General features: G+C 32.3%; 1 long non-coding RNA gene across 1 annotated transcript in view; it reads right to left on the bottom strand.

Moving 5' to 3' along the window:
- LOC118201877 (uncharacterized) overlaps positions 1-11,602 on the bottom strand; it is a 214,659-nt gene extending 203,057 nt beyond the window's left edge. Inside the window, exon 1 of the long non-coding RNA XR_015040499.1 lies at positions 11,503-11,602. This is a non-coding gene — a long non-coding RNA (uncharacterized LOC118201877). The remainder of the gene's footprint in view (positions 1-11,502) is intronic.
- Between the last annotated feature and the right edge of the window lie 3,676 nt (positions 11,603-15,278).

Genomic DNA, 15,278 nt, shown 5'->3' with positions numbered 1-15,278 from the left:
CGTGATTAATTAAACACGTTAAAATATTTGAAAGAAATGTCTGTCCCAGAATTTAACATTTATCGGTCAATACATTCCAGCGACAATGCATAGCCAGTAAAAATCTTACATATTGTCTTAAGAAACTTTAAAAATGTGTCTTGATAAATGTATATTTAGTAAGCAGAGTTTAAGATTTATTTAAAATATTTTTTTAAAAATTTTATCAATAAAATCTTTCATTTTGTTATAAAACATTCTGGCCGTTCATCTGCTTTCAGAATTCTGTAAAGTTATGTATGGAAATTTTAAAGGATAACATGTATGGCTTCAATTACCAGAATTAAACTACAAGAAACTATGCCATATGATGGTTTTTCCTAATTTTAAACAAAGTTCTTTAAAATTATTGTAATGCGACAGATTTATCAAGTTAGTAAAAGTTAGTAAAAGTAAAAGTTAATCTGAAATTTGAAAATTTAAATTTGTTTCTTTGAATTTTAAACTTTGTTTGGAAAGTACCAAGAATTTAATTTCAATAGTATGGAAAAAGAAAAAATCAGTTTTCTAGTCTTAATGTAGAAATGTTTTATTATCTATTAGTATGACTTTTAAGTCACTTCGTTATAATAAACTTCTAGATGCAATTTATTGTAGCCAATAAGTCTATATATTTCGTAAGTATATTAGTCTACATATTTCGTAAGTATATTAGTCTATATATTTCGTAAGTATATTAGTCTATATATTTCGTAAGTATATTAGTCTATATATTTCGTAAATCATTATTCTTCGTCTAGTCTCTACGGATTATTACGTTTTCTGAGGTTCATATTTTCAGTACCTATAAAAACAAAATATTTTCTCTCAAGAAAAAAATGCAACAGAAAAAGAGAAAGTTTATTGAGGTATTGCATTTTAAGAATTCTATGTGCATGCACATTCACTTTTAAATAAGTTTATTGTTCTCAGACTACTCTTTCTAATCAAATAAATTCTATTTTGAAGGAGATTTGTTTTTCCACTTTCCTCTTAATGCATTTATGGTTGTTTACAAACCTTTCTTACTTCCATTTCCGGTAAGATAACGCAGACTAAAAAAAATTATGAATGCCATATACAAATATTATCGAGATGCACGCAAATATAGTTCTTATTATTATCAAGAAATAAATCTATTTCCACAGAATATTTCTGAAATTTGCTTTAATTAAATAAATACTATATTTAATATTTTGAAGCATAAATTCATTTAGTTTGAGAAGTACTATTGTTTGCTTTGAAAAGTTCCAAGACATTTTACGAAGTATTTTTAAGACTAATGAAATGTTTCTCATTATAGATTATAATATTTCATCCAATAATTAAGTGATTTCGTTTTGTTTCTTTTTTTAAATCTGCAGAATAAATTCAATGAGATTGAAGAGTTTCCGAATCTAAGACTGAAACCTATTGCTTTAATTTTTACTTGAATGTGTGTCGCAGTTATCAGCGAATGTTTTTAAAACTGAGGTAGTATGGCACAGCCTTAGAGGGCTATCTGTCTTAGAGGGGACAAATGTCTTTGAAGAAGACTTTGAGGAAAACTGGCTCGTATTCACATTACCACGTGCACAAAACCATTCATGCATCCAGGAGGTTTCCCTGCGTTCGAACCCATACAAGGTTTAATTACCCATATTCAGAAGTCTTAAATACTTGACCACTGATCGGGGCCAGTGTTCAGGAAATACACTACTGTTTAAACAGATTTGAAAATTATTCAGGAACTTTTTGTTTCTGATTCTACGTTTGTCTTTTGTAAAATTTGTGAATTAAAATTTATCACGTGAAATAACAAATGATATTGTTACTAAAACAAATTATGTAGAATCTGTGTGCATGTATGTATATATGTTCCTCGCATTGTGGAAAAACGGAGGAACCACAAAGAATCATCAAAGTTTAAACAGAGATAGTAATCTATCTAAACAAGTGCACCTCAGGGCCCGAAAATCAACTTTTACTTCCTTGTACGACCTAAAAGAAGTAATGCAATCGCAGAAAAATTCGGTTATCGGATTCTCGAATTCATTTTGACTATTTTTAGTGACATTTGCAAGTATGGACAGAATAAAGTACTCTTCATTCCAAAACTCATAGTAAAATGGATTTTTTTCGTGACGTCTGTACGTACATAGCTTGTATGTGTGTATGTGTCTCGCATAACTCAATATCGATTAGTCGTAGAACATTGAAATTTTGTTCCTGAAACTTTTATAACATCTGGTTATGTACCTCCTTTTTTATTGCAATCTACAATACCAAAAGTGTGTGTGTGTGTGTGTGTGTACATATATGTAATAAAAGCACAGGAAAAGACCGAGCAGTGTTGATGCGTATTTAGCTCCATACTGAAGAGAAAAAATTCTTATTGCGTCGTATGCTACTATGTTGATTTGGTAGTATCTAACAGAACTTGGAAGTCGAGGAAGTTTTAATGCAATTTTTATTTTCCAGTTGACGTTTGTGGCCACAATTAACTTGGAACTATTTAAGAACATTTACATTTTTGATATTATAGCGACAGCAAGCAAGACAGAGAAATTACATCCTAGCAGGATAGCGAGCGAAGCTGGTATGGTTGGTATGCTATTTAAAAAGACGATATTGTATCAAAAATACCTATATTAGAACAACGCTATATATATAAATCTAATACATATCCTAAGTCGCGCTTTCGAGACATGGAAAACGCAAACTGAATTTCGTCAATCGGCCCAGTAGAACGAGAGATATAGAATTGACTCTCCCCCCCCCGCTATGTACATTTCTTTTTCTTCGTTTTCAATAATAAACAGCACTTTTTTCGTTGCAGTCATTTAGGTAAACCCATGCTTCATCCAGGGTCACAGTGTATTTTCATTCAAGTCCTGCTAACTTGTTCTGCGAGGAGCCGCATGCCTCGTCAAAAGCTCATGAACATTACGTTTTCCAGCTTTTTTAAGTTATAAATCTTGGTTTATTATTTTATTCCTTGTTTCTACAGATGTGCCTCGGATTCCAACTATATGATTTAGAAACAGAAACAGTGTAGATACATTAGGTTATTTTGAAGCAGGAGCCATGAAAAATGTGCAATGCGCTTGCTGGAACTCGAACCTGGACCTCTCAAACACGCGCCGAGTGTGCTAACCGTTACACCACGAAGGTATGCTGGAAGGAAGGAGAAATATTTAATTCTTACGTATTCGACATCATTCCCATGCTAAAATCTTTTTCTGAATTTCGAGCATTGATTGTTAGATACACAACGTATTTATTCCCTTAGTACGCATAAAATAACTTTAAATACATATTACCAACATTCCGATAGGTATCTCCGTCTGATGGTGAAGAATCATCATCCACGACCTTTTAGTCTGGGCACCACTGTTTTTGATGCAGGAGACATGAAAAAAAAGCAATGCCCTCGCCAGGACTCCAACCTGGAGCTTTCGAATTCGCGCCGAGTGTGGCTATCGTTACACTACGAAAGCATGCTGGAAAAGGAACAAAGTACCTTATATACTCTCCCTTTTAAAGGGAAAATTGGGATTACAGGACCCAGTCACCAAATCTTGGTGGTGAAGAATCATCATCCACCTCCTTTTTTAATTTGGGCGCCACCGTAGAGTCATTAGGATTTTTGTTATGAAGTAGGAAACTGTAGAATCCGCATTGCTCTTGTCGGGACTCGAACCTGGACCTCTCGAATACGCGTCGAGTGTGCCAACTGTTACACCACGAAAGCATTCTGCAAGGAGAGGGAAAAAAAACATACCTTTGTCCGGTATTCGTTTGGAGTTTTCTTTCCATGTTTCCCTTTCCCGTTAATAATGTTGCTTAGTTTGCCCTTAGAAATTTTAACATCATACATTTCACAATGTTTTTGAATTATAGAATAGGAATATGTCTGTTCAGAAAGCGTAGATACTTATACTTCAATCGATAGCTTGTTTACATAAGACATATTGAAAGAAGTATAAATTTGAAAGTAGCAAACGATATTTCTCGTTTCAAATAATAAGCTGTTGCCAGAAATTTGTATTGCAAAACATTTATTTTATCGAAATTGTTCTAAATCTGTGTAAACACCGTCTGTCGTGAATAAGCAGGATCGCGGGAGATCTTCTGAATTTAATCTTCTGAAGATGTTTAGCAATCCAAAAGTTTCCTTCCAAAAGTCCTTTGGGACCATCTAACGAGTTGGCTTTTCCGGCGGTATCCTCATGCAGTACGTTGAATTGAGGGTTAGTTTCTCAAAAGAAGATTCTGTAAATTGTAACCATGGTGATTCTGTTACTTTGATTAGAATCCTAAGCCAGAAACTGGGAAGGCAACTCTGAGAGATATTTTGTTAATTGTCAGGTTAAAACTGCTTTCATTTGAAAATCTACTGTTCTCAGATAGTATACTCTCATTCATAAGACTGAGATAATTATGAGTTTAAGTCAGTTAAAACTAGTCAATGTGTTTGTTTTCAACGCTAAAGGTGAATCGATGAATTTGAATACAAACTGAGAAAATATTCTGCTGACTATCAGATACCTGTATCTGCAAACCAATTCTTTTTTCATCTACAGAACTGATGAAATCGCTTTTTTAATTTGAGTTAGGTAATCTGCGATGCTCAGCGAGAATAAATCCTCTAGTGCGAGCTTAAAATCTAAATCATATCAGATTTACTTTCTTTCTTCCTTTTTGATGCTTAATTTATGTCTACGAATTATGCTCGTAAATTAAAGGTAACATCAAGAATTCAGCTATAGCCTCCATCTTCGACTGAAGGTTAAACAGTTATATAGTTAGAAATGAGATTAAATTTAACCTTAACCTTTCACTAGGTTGAAAATTAACACTTAAATTAAAAGTCTACATCAAAAGTCCATAATCTGTAATAAATCAGACATAAAGTAAACTTGTAAAGGAAAAAATGAAAAGAGAATGAATCACGAAAATTTCAATAAAATTAAAGAACACTTTTGTTCATCAATAGCTAAACTATTTTCTTAATATGAAATAGCCAAATTTCTGTAAAGGTTTGTATTACAAAATATTAGTTTGTCTCTTAGAATGTTCTTTCGTGCATCAAAATTTAAATGCGCTTTATAACGCTTGAGGAAATTAATAGCAAAACGTATTTATAAAATAGCAAGTCATATAAGTTCTCTGCCTTTTATGTTCTTTTTCAACTTCTTTTTCGAAATGAGTGTGCAATGGATGCTAACAATCCATTGTTACGAGCAAAACATAAAGCTCAAGGGCATCGTTATTCCGCTTCTGTAAATTCAACATTTTCTGATTTGCGAGTCCGGGCGCTTACTAACAACCAATTAACGTTTCGATCAAAAGTTGTATTTTCAGTTGAACGCATTTCATCAGACCGTGATATGAGAATCGTAATTTCCTTATGCTAATTCTAGCATCTTGTGTTCTATTGTAGCCAGAATTTAGGAAATTATTTTAACAATACAATATTTTAAGAGCATTTTAAGGATATATATTTTCAATAAAAAATGTGCAGTGTCCTTTTCGAAATCTTTGCATAATTTTATTGTAAGAACAGTTCCGCAGCAATAAGCAAAAATGATAGATTGACTTCTTAATTTTATGAGGCTTTATTTACAGGTCGAGATTTTGAAATATTATTGCTTTTGACTTCTAATGATACAACATTGATACAACACTTCTAATGATACAATATTGATCTAAAGTTTTCTCGGAAGATCTTTCAGTATTTAATCACAATGGCAGAGAGATACTATCTACAGAAAATATTTGCACATTTCTAGAACGATTTTTAGGCCGTTTAATTAATGTTTTAAAACATAAACAGTATTTTTTAAATGTTCGATCTGGTATAGCAAATTCTCTGGGCTATAAATCTGTATCGTAATTTCCACTGTAGAAGGGCTTTTCGTAAAATTTCCAGTGATATTAGTTTCCCTTCCTCTTCCATTACTTCCCAGAGTCCATTCAAATCCTGGCTTTCACTTAGAAATCACTCTTTGCAAGACACCAGAGGCAAAATAATTCGTAGGAGACTTCGTGGGAATACATTGAAAAGGTATAAATGCAATACCTTTCATTGTTTCAAGGAATGCAGCAATACTTTTCGAGGTATGACTTGTCTTGATGGAAGTTTCATTCTTTGAAAGTCAATGCTATAAAAAATGGAATTTCAACTTTAAATATGCGTTAAACGTTCTCTGATAGCATGTTGAATTGATTCTAATATTTATTTCTTCTTCTTATTTTTAATGTTCCATTCTTAGAGCATCGCGCGACAATCATACATTCCTTGCTGAAACTTTCTTTGCATTTACATAACCAGTTATGTACATTTGTTTCTCTTCCTTCTCGAGAATGAACATACTTTTTTTTGTTGCAGTAATTTAGCTTAACCTATACTTCGTCAAAAGTCGGTGTATTTCCATTTATCTCCTGCGAAATAGCTTTCATACAGAGTTCTGCAAAAGTGTTCTGCATCAATATCTCGGCAAAACCTGGTTAAAATTGTTTGTTTAGCTTTTTTAAGATTTAAACCTTAATTCAGAAGTCAAACAACAAAAATCAGCGTTATATTTACAAAATTTTCACAGGACTAGTTTCGATGGTTTTACCGAACCACCATCTTCAGCTGCAAAACCGCAAATGAACAAGATAGGAAATAATGATTAGATAAGATAAGAAAGCCTGGCCAAGCAAGTGGAATAAGATAAGAAAGCCTGGACAAGCAAGAATAAGCAAGTGGCGCCATCTATTGGCGAAACCAGAACTAAAACATAATTTCTCTAAAAGCCGAAGGCAAATTTGGATTGGAATTAGGATCGTTAACTAGAACAGAAAGATTTTTATGAATGTGAAATGCCTCTAGAAAATCCAGTTCTCCAATGGAAAATGTTTTTTGAATAATTTTGGCAGCAGAAAAATTGAAAGTGTGATTTTTCGGACCAACAATGTTGAGCAACAGAAGACTTCTGTGTTTCCTTTTTTCTAACATATGCCTCATGTTCTTTGACGCGAAATTTTAAGGCTCTCTTAGTTTGGCCAATGTAAATTAAACCACACTGGCAAGGAATTCTATAAATACCCCAGGAATTCATATCCGGAATGGGGTCCTTGAGTATAGAAGTCGGAATTTTATTGATGGGAGAATAAACAACCCGAAAGTTAAATTTCTGCAAAATATGTGCAACTTTATAGCTAATTGATGGAAAGAAGAGAATGACAACAGAATTTTTATAATCTCCTAAAATAAGAGTGTGGCTTTGAGTGTGTTGAGAATGCTTGATTCAATTTTTCTGCTGCCAAAATTATTCAAAAAACATCTTCCATTGGAGAACTGGATTTTCTAGATGCATTTCACATTCATAAAAATCTTTCTGTTCTAGTTAACGATCCTTATTCCAATCCAAATTTGCCTTCAGCTTTTAGAGAAATTATGTTTTAGTTCTGGTTTCGCCAACAGATGGTTCTGGTTCTGGTTTCGCCACTTGCTTATTCTTGTCCAGGCTTTCTTATCTTATCTAATCATTATTTCCTATCTTGTTCATTTGCGGTTTTGCAGCTGAAGATGGTGGTTCGGTAAAACCATCGAAACTAGTCCTGTGAAAATTTTGTAAATATAAGGCTGATTTTTGTTGTTTGACTTCTGAATTAGTATTTATTCGGCGTGTTATTGTGTCTTAATTTAAACCTTAGTTTATTATTTTATTTATTGTTGCTGCATTAATACTTCAAAGACTTTTCAATTGATTTTTGTGTCAGAGGATTTTCTCCTGTTACCAGCGGTATAGATTTAAAAAAAAAAAATACATTACGACATTTTTTGGGTATTCGTTTGGAGTTCTTTTTCTATATGGCAGGGGTGGCCAACAGTTTTGGGAAGAGTGTCATTGTCTGATAAAAAAGTTCTGCGTGCCATTTCAAAATTTGCCAACACACTACAAAAATATAAAAATGTAAAAACGTTGTTATTGATAGACTCATTATGGGATGTTTACGTAGATAGCCCATTTTTATGTAAGTCTGAGGGGGGGGGACATTAAAACATAATATAAAAATAAAACAAGTATACAAACTATGATTTTGCAGAGAAACTGAATTATTATACTTATTCTAATGTGTTTATGTGTGTATCTATCGACGGAATTGACACAGACGATATCATTATTTTTCAATTTTTTTTTAAATCTCTAAGCCTTCGCATGCCACCATTAAAACTCCGCCGTGCCACCAGTTGGCCATCTCTGCATACAGATATAATGATTGACGGTTTTTCCGATGTTAATATGATATGTTTCACAACATTTTTGAATTATTTAAATACAAATTCTTTGGAAAGCCCAAAAATGCATCTGTTTTTTAACGTTTTGTGTATTACCTTTATTTATTAAATATCATGTTCTACTTACTCAAACCATAAAATTCAATTCAGCAGCAATATCGCAAAATAATTTTAAAATGAGCATATGTTTAGAATTTCTGATACAAAATCTCGCGCGTTGTTTTTTTTCTCGTAGTGTTGCCATTGCTCGCTTTTAAATCGTTGAGTTTTTTAATCAAACATTCGTTGAAGTGTTACAAAATATGAAATCGATAATAAAACAAATTTCATATTCAAATTAGGGCTTCCACATGCCCATATTCTATGGAAGATTATGTCATTCAAATTTTGATGGTTATAGGTACCGTTGTTTTATCACAATGCGAGAAATATACATTCTTCATTATTTAATTTCTTTAGACATTAATACAAGCGATAATATTTGGAGGCAGCAATTTGAAAAGTGATTCGCCGTTTATAGTTTTCAACGCAAAATGCCAAAACGAAATTAACAGTCCTTCACGGCAAACTGTTCCTTTAAATTAAAAATAGCGGATGATATTTCTCATTTCAAATAATAAGCTTTTGCCAAAAATGTTTATTCCAAAATATTTGTTTCTAAATTTTTTTTTTATCGAAATCGTTCTTTAAAATGTTTAAACACTTTCTGTAGAGCTTTCTACAAGAAGGAGGCTAGGAGAGTAAACGGCTTTTATTTCTTTTCTAGATTATTTACTGTCACATTAAATATTACGTATATCAAATATTTTATATCATACATTTCTTACATCATACATACATAAATAATTACCTAGTATATAAATCCCTGTTTCTTAAGTCCATGATTATAATCATGATACCTAAGTTCTGAATAACCATGGTTCATAAATTCATGTCCGTGATACGTAACATTCTGTAACGTGATACGTAATATTTGACAGCATACATTTTTATAATACCCATGGAATCTGTTAACATTTAAGTTCTTTTGTTTTACATCTGATAAATTTTCATCAATTTTTTTTATTGCATTTTTGGATTTTCTTTATATCTAAAAGCGTAAAATTATTCGATCTGAGGTAGATCCTATACAGACTAGTGCAATATTGTATATTTAATTGTAATCTGATAATACTATAAATACTGTTTCAACATGCTATACACAATTTCTCATATTATGTGTTTTCTTTTATAAAATGCATATATGGTAATTATTAACAATGTTCTACATGTTGTTCTCATTTTACAGAATCTTTATGTACAAATGCATATTATTCCATAACTTTAGGTTACATTGTTTTTTACTATACAGTTAAAATACGTTAATACTATATAAAATTAATTAAACTTCAGATCTATGTTTGAGTATACATTAATATTATATGTATTATAATATTATATGTACAATTGACTAAAATATAGAACACTACATATAGCAAAATGTTTACAAAATATAGTCAAAAAATAAGAAATTGCTGCTTGAGTTACGTTTTATTACTCTGCTACTATTAAACTATTTGTACAAGTATGCCTACCATAGAGCTATTACTTTGTTAGCCAGTTACGTTTTTAAACTGTTTATCAGATTTTACCGAGAGAGAGAAATTAAAATTGGACAACCTATTAATTAGCCACTAGACTAAGTTGAAGTTAAATCTAAAGTGCAAAACATAAATTACCGCATTTCCTTGCGGTTTACATGGTAAATGATCCGGACACCCCACTCTCAGTTATCATCAGATATCCGTCAAATAGCGGCTCAATATCTACAGATAGTGTAATTTTAGTATTACTTTTTTATTATTATTTTATTATTTTAGTATTACTATTTTAGTATTACTTTTTTAGTATTACTATATTATTTTAGTATTACTATATTATTTTAGTATTACTATATTATTTTAGTATTACTATATTATTTTAGTATTACTATTTAGTATTTTTTTTTTATTTTTGTAAAAAAAAAAGTAATATTGTGATAGTAACCAATAGTTGCTCTATGGCTCCCTGGCTTACGATCTTACTATACGCGAGGAGATACTGTTGTGAGTAACATAAAATTGAGACAAAAATTGAAGTAACATGCCGATTTTTAAAGATTGCAGTTTTAGAAAGACAAATATCTCCTAAATACTATACTTTATTGTGTCCTACCAACTAAGTACTTAATACTAACATTACGGCATTTACCTCTAATTAGAGCCAGGCTAATACATAATTATTCCTTCGTGTTAGCAAGTTATCTCTATGCATGGGCTATCGAGAACTAATGAAATTTCTTGAACTGCTTGTGCCTTTAACACTGTTTTCTAACATGATATTGATTGTTTAAAAAGATTAAAAATTAATGATAATTGTAGAATTCATGTGCCTAAAAAGTGTACGTTTCAATTTTGTTACGTGATATCGAAGTTTTAAGAAATGAGACATTAATCATAATTGTAGAATTCATGATCCAAAAAAATGCACTTGTGACGCTGCTTTGTAACCTGATATCGAGGATTTTAAAAAGGGGAAACGTTAATCATAATTGTAGAATTTACTCCTATCTTAGAAGGTCATGTCGAAACCTTTCCTTCTAACGTTATGCCAGCGTAATGAAAGAAGACCTTTCACAGCAAAGCAAACACGAGCTGATATTCGCTTTACGATTTCGCCCATTTAGGTGTTTAATCTAACTATTTATTTATGATTGGAGACTTGAGGAGTAGCAGGCATATTAATAAAAACAGGCTAAAAACATAGAGAAGTTTTGGAAAAAGAACCTAAATATTTTTTTTTTTCAATAGCCTTCGAAACTGAAACTTTATAATTTTGTGATGAATGCTATTTTTTATTTTAATAATGACATAACTAAACGAATAAAAGTTATCTAAACAGTTCCCTTACTAATTAAAAAAATAATTAATAATGCTTTTACTTTATTTTTGTAAAAATAATGAACTTAAATAAGAAAATATGTTCTCTTCAATGAATGACAAAATAAGTGTTAATTAAAAGAAACTATCTATATCATGGACTTTTAATTTCAGAAACAGATTTCTAAGAAAAGGAAAACACAAGACTAGAGCTTGCCTTCTGGAACTTTTCTTCTGAATACTCGAACTCTTTCATCTTTGTATTATCTTATTTCAGATGTATATATATAAAGATATAAAAGATATTTTTTATACCTTGCTCTCTTCATCTTTGCTACCATTTTCTCTCCAATCTTTATTAGTCTTTCAGTTGATTCCTCTGTTAGGAGAAGTGGGAGCAGCTGTTCGCTGTATACAGGGAATTTCTATTAAATAAGCATCAACTGCAGCTGTTATTTCCGCAAAGGCACACCAGGGAAAACGTCACAAAAAGATAAAAAATCATTCTGCCGCATTAGTGTTTTGTTTAGGTAGCGGAAAACGGATTTTTTTTTTATTTTATAGGCAATAAAAGAGGTAAAAGAAATCCTATTTTGAAATGAAGAATAAGGATTTTTGAATACATGATAATTCATTCAGTTTAATTTTTAATATATTTGTTATCAATGGACATATTTTATTCTTTCGACGTATTTGCCTATATATATATGCGTGTTCAGTGTACTCTTGATGATCCGGATGCTGATACTCGGTTTGCGATTAAAGTAGATTACTTATTACATTGCTTGGTTTGGGGATTAAAGTATATCCTTTCGTATGTTCTTCACTCGACCGCTGAGATCCTGTATGGCATTGTCTTTCTAAACCCATAGATCCCATATTCACTTAGCAGTTATGAGATCCCAGCCAACAGGAACAGAAATATCGCGGAATGATAAATCGCAGTCCTGACATGCCACGATCCTGCGACACTCGAATTTGCTATATTGGCTGACAGGACTTTCTCCTTCTTACATGAGGCATGAAAAGACCTTTACACGAACAACCAACGTTTAAATGCGATACCAAATGTTAGATTTTCTACGTAACGTTCCCATTTTAAAACAGTTTTGATGGCATTACTCGTATCTGTTCTGAGCGCATACATTGTAATTATAATCATTTGCATAATCTAACATCCAGTACCTTTAATGTAAATTTGATTTTTGTTGCTTAATGCCTTTATGATGTACAGCTTTTATGATGCCAGCTGTGTGTTCTTCTTAGCTAGGAAAGCCTTAGCTAATGTGTCCTGCCTTCCAAGAGAATCACGACTTTTGGAAAAAAATAATTTTTAAGAAAGATATGTTTAAATATGCTGCTACTCTAGATAAGAGATCTAAAATATTTCCTTTGTTCATAAAGCGACATTTAAAAATGTTAAAAATAGTGAAATTATTAATATTGATATTATATTGTTCACGGTAAAGCATTGGTACATCTTTTTAATAACTCTACCAAAGGTATTGGCAGGGTTACATGTGAACAGACAAATGTTACCATTATTTAAGAAAAAAAGAACTTTTTGCTTTAGGACATTGCTGTCTATATATATTGGTTTTTAAACTTTCTTGGCTAAAGGAGATCGTTGATTTTATTTTCAGAATTGTTAGAATCTTTAATATTTTCAGTTATAAAATTATATTCAAGAGTTCCATTATAAAAATTTCTAAACGATATAATTAAAAACTGAGCTTTAGGAAATTCTTGAAATTATTTTTGTAAAGATTATGATAAATGCCTTAAATGTTTCAACGAGAGCTTCCAAGTAACTATACGAATCATTAATATGGTTACTATTCTTTATGTTTAAGAAAAATGTTTTACATAACATGCCAGTTATGTATATTTTTTTGTAGTTTATAATCAACGTAATAAAATGAAACCAGATAATTACAGCTTTTAGAGTATCTTTCCCAAATTTTTTAAAGTAAGATTTTAAATTATTTTCCAATTTGTCACTTCACAGGAAATCTGCAAAAGGACCTTTAAATTATAAATTTAGTTTATGTATTGTATACACATTTTTCAATGAAGAACGGAACGCATTGAGAAAATAATCAAAGTTTAAGTACGACTCGAACACACTTACGAAAATAATCTGCCGAGCTGAGATACTTGAAATATATATTAACATATGGGTGTTTTTGTTATTGGCTCTCATTAGAGCCGTCTAAAGCTCGATCTGTCAGCTGAAATGCCACCATATTAGATAGCGACACTCATGACGAACTGGGTTAAAGATTCTGTGAGAGCCAGTAAGATTAAACTTGGTCCTTTTCTAGTCAATGCATCTGAAAACTTACATAAAAAGCACAAAAAAATCGACATTGCAAATGCTTTTACGTAAATGAGAGAAGCATCAGTAATTCGGTTTATGAAGAAGATAAGGGAAAATCCAAGAAGGCATTCCGAATGTTAGCTGGATTCAACATGCGTCACTTTACTTCAGCGCACCATACCAGATAAATTGTGAAGTTGTTTTTTCGTCATCAATCGAATGCAACCACAGATCCACACACACTTAGAGGTCGCCACAATCTACTTAAAGACCCTCTGTCAAGTAACATATTGAAAGGCATGATTCAGTCGTTTGAAGAACCAGGATTCTTATCAGTTCGATTTGCTAGAGGGCGGAAACTGATATCGCGTCTGCAACCTTTTGATTGCACCCATAGAACCACTGCTGGTAGTTGCAGTGTTAGGGCAACTAACCGCGCGGCAGCTGGATTTGAGTCTTTCAACGATATGAGAAATCTTTCAAAAAATTCTACTGTACTACCCATACCAGATAAATCGAGTACAGGAAATAAATCACAACAATTTTGATAAACTGATGGCATTTGCTCTGACATTTCTTGCCAGGATGGGGGGTCAATGGTACTTGAGCGTGGAGAATTCTGTGGCGTGAGGAGACCCATTTTCACGTAAATTTAATTTAATGCTAAAAATTCTCGTATTTGGGTATACTAACAAATCCACGCAATTAGTTCAGAAAATCTTACTGAATTCATCAAAAGTCACCCTTTGGTTTGGCTACACAGTAGATTTCATCAGCGAACTATTCGTTTTGAGAACATTACTCTAACTGGACCACACGACTGTACCATAACCACGCAAAGGTATCATGATATGCTGACTAATTTTTCAATCAACAACTTCAGCAGAGGCATCAGTTGCTGCATCAGATAACGTTTAAGCGGGCTGGAGCACCACCGCAGATTGGTCTATCTTTAGAACAGCTGTTGCACCATCTAGAAAGAAAGGGTAGAAAAGAAAGGGTTGTAGTCTCATTTTTTTCTAACTGCATGACAGCCTAGCTTTCCAGATCTAAACCCATGTAACTTTTTCCTGTGGAGTTAGTTGAAGCTCTGTCTGGGTGGGGTTCTGACTTTAAAAGGCAGCACATTACGGGCTGTCTGAACTTTTACTGAGGACACGTTACGATCGGGTGTCGAAAATCTTCTATACAGGATGCGGTGTGTGATCCACGAGAAGGGGGAGTCACATTGTAAGAGGTCTATATTCTCGATAAGGAAGCGCATTTATTGAATAAAATGACATAATCCACTGAAATATCATCTCTGTAACTCTTTGGAGCAATTCATTTCCGACATGAAAGCGGTTTTCACTGAAATTTCTCTTTTGTTACTGGCTTGTCTAGTTCTCAGCTATGTAGACTAGAATAGAGCCACATTTTCCTCTATCGTCCCTTTTTGCAATATCATGATTAATCCCTCCATTAAATTTGGTGGCATTTCAGCTGATAGGTCGAGATACAGATGGCTCTAAATAGTGTCAGTTAAATAAAAAAAGAATGCATTTTGTTTTCCAATATAATTTTTTGAGGGGGGAATAACAGACAGAAATTACTTAAAGCAGTGTTCTCAAACTGGCAGCCCTTGAACCGCGTGTGTCCGTGAAGTAATTTTACACAGCTAGCGAAAACTACGGTAGTGTAAAGATTTCAAGATTTTCGTCAAACCTTAATTACATTATTTACATTTCCATCGAAAATGAAATGAATAATGCACAAAAAATTTATATATGGA

Source organism: Stegodyphus dumicola, chromosome 4 (assembly GCF_044657685.1).
Source record: "Stegodyphus dumicola isolate Sdum_Otavi_A_Nest chromosome 4, ASM4465768v1".
Taxonomy (NCBI): Eukaryota; Metazoa; Arthropoda; class Arachnida; order Araneae; family Eresidae; genus Stegodyphus; species Stegodyphus dumicola.
This window is presented reverse-complemented; position numbering and strand designations above follow the sequence as displayed.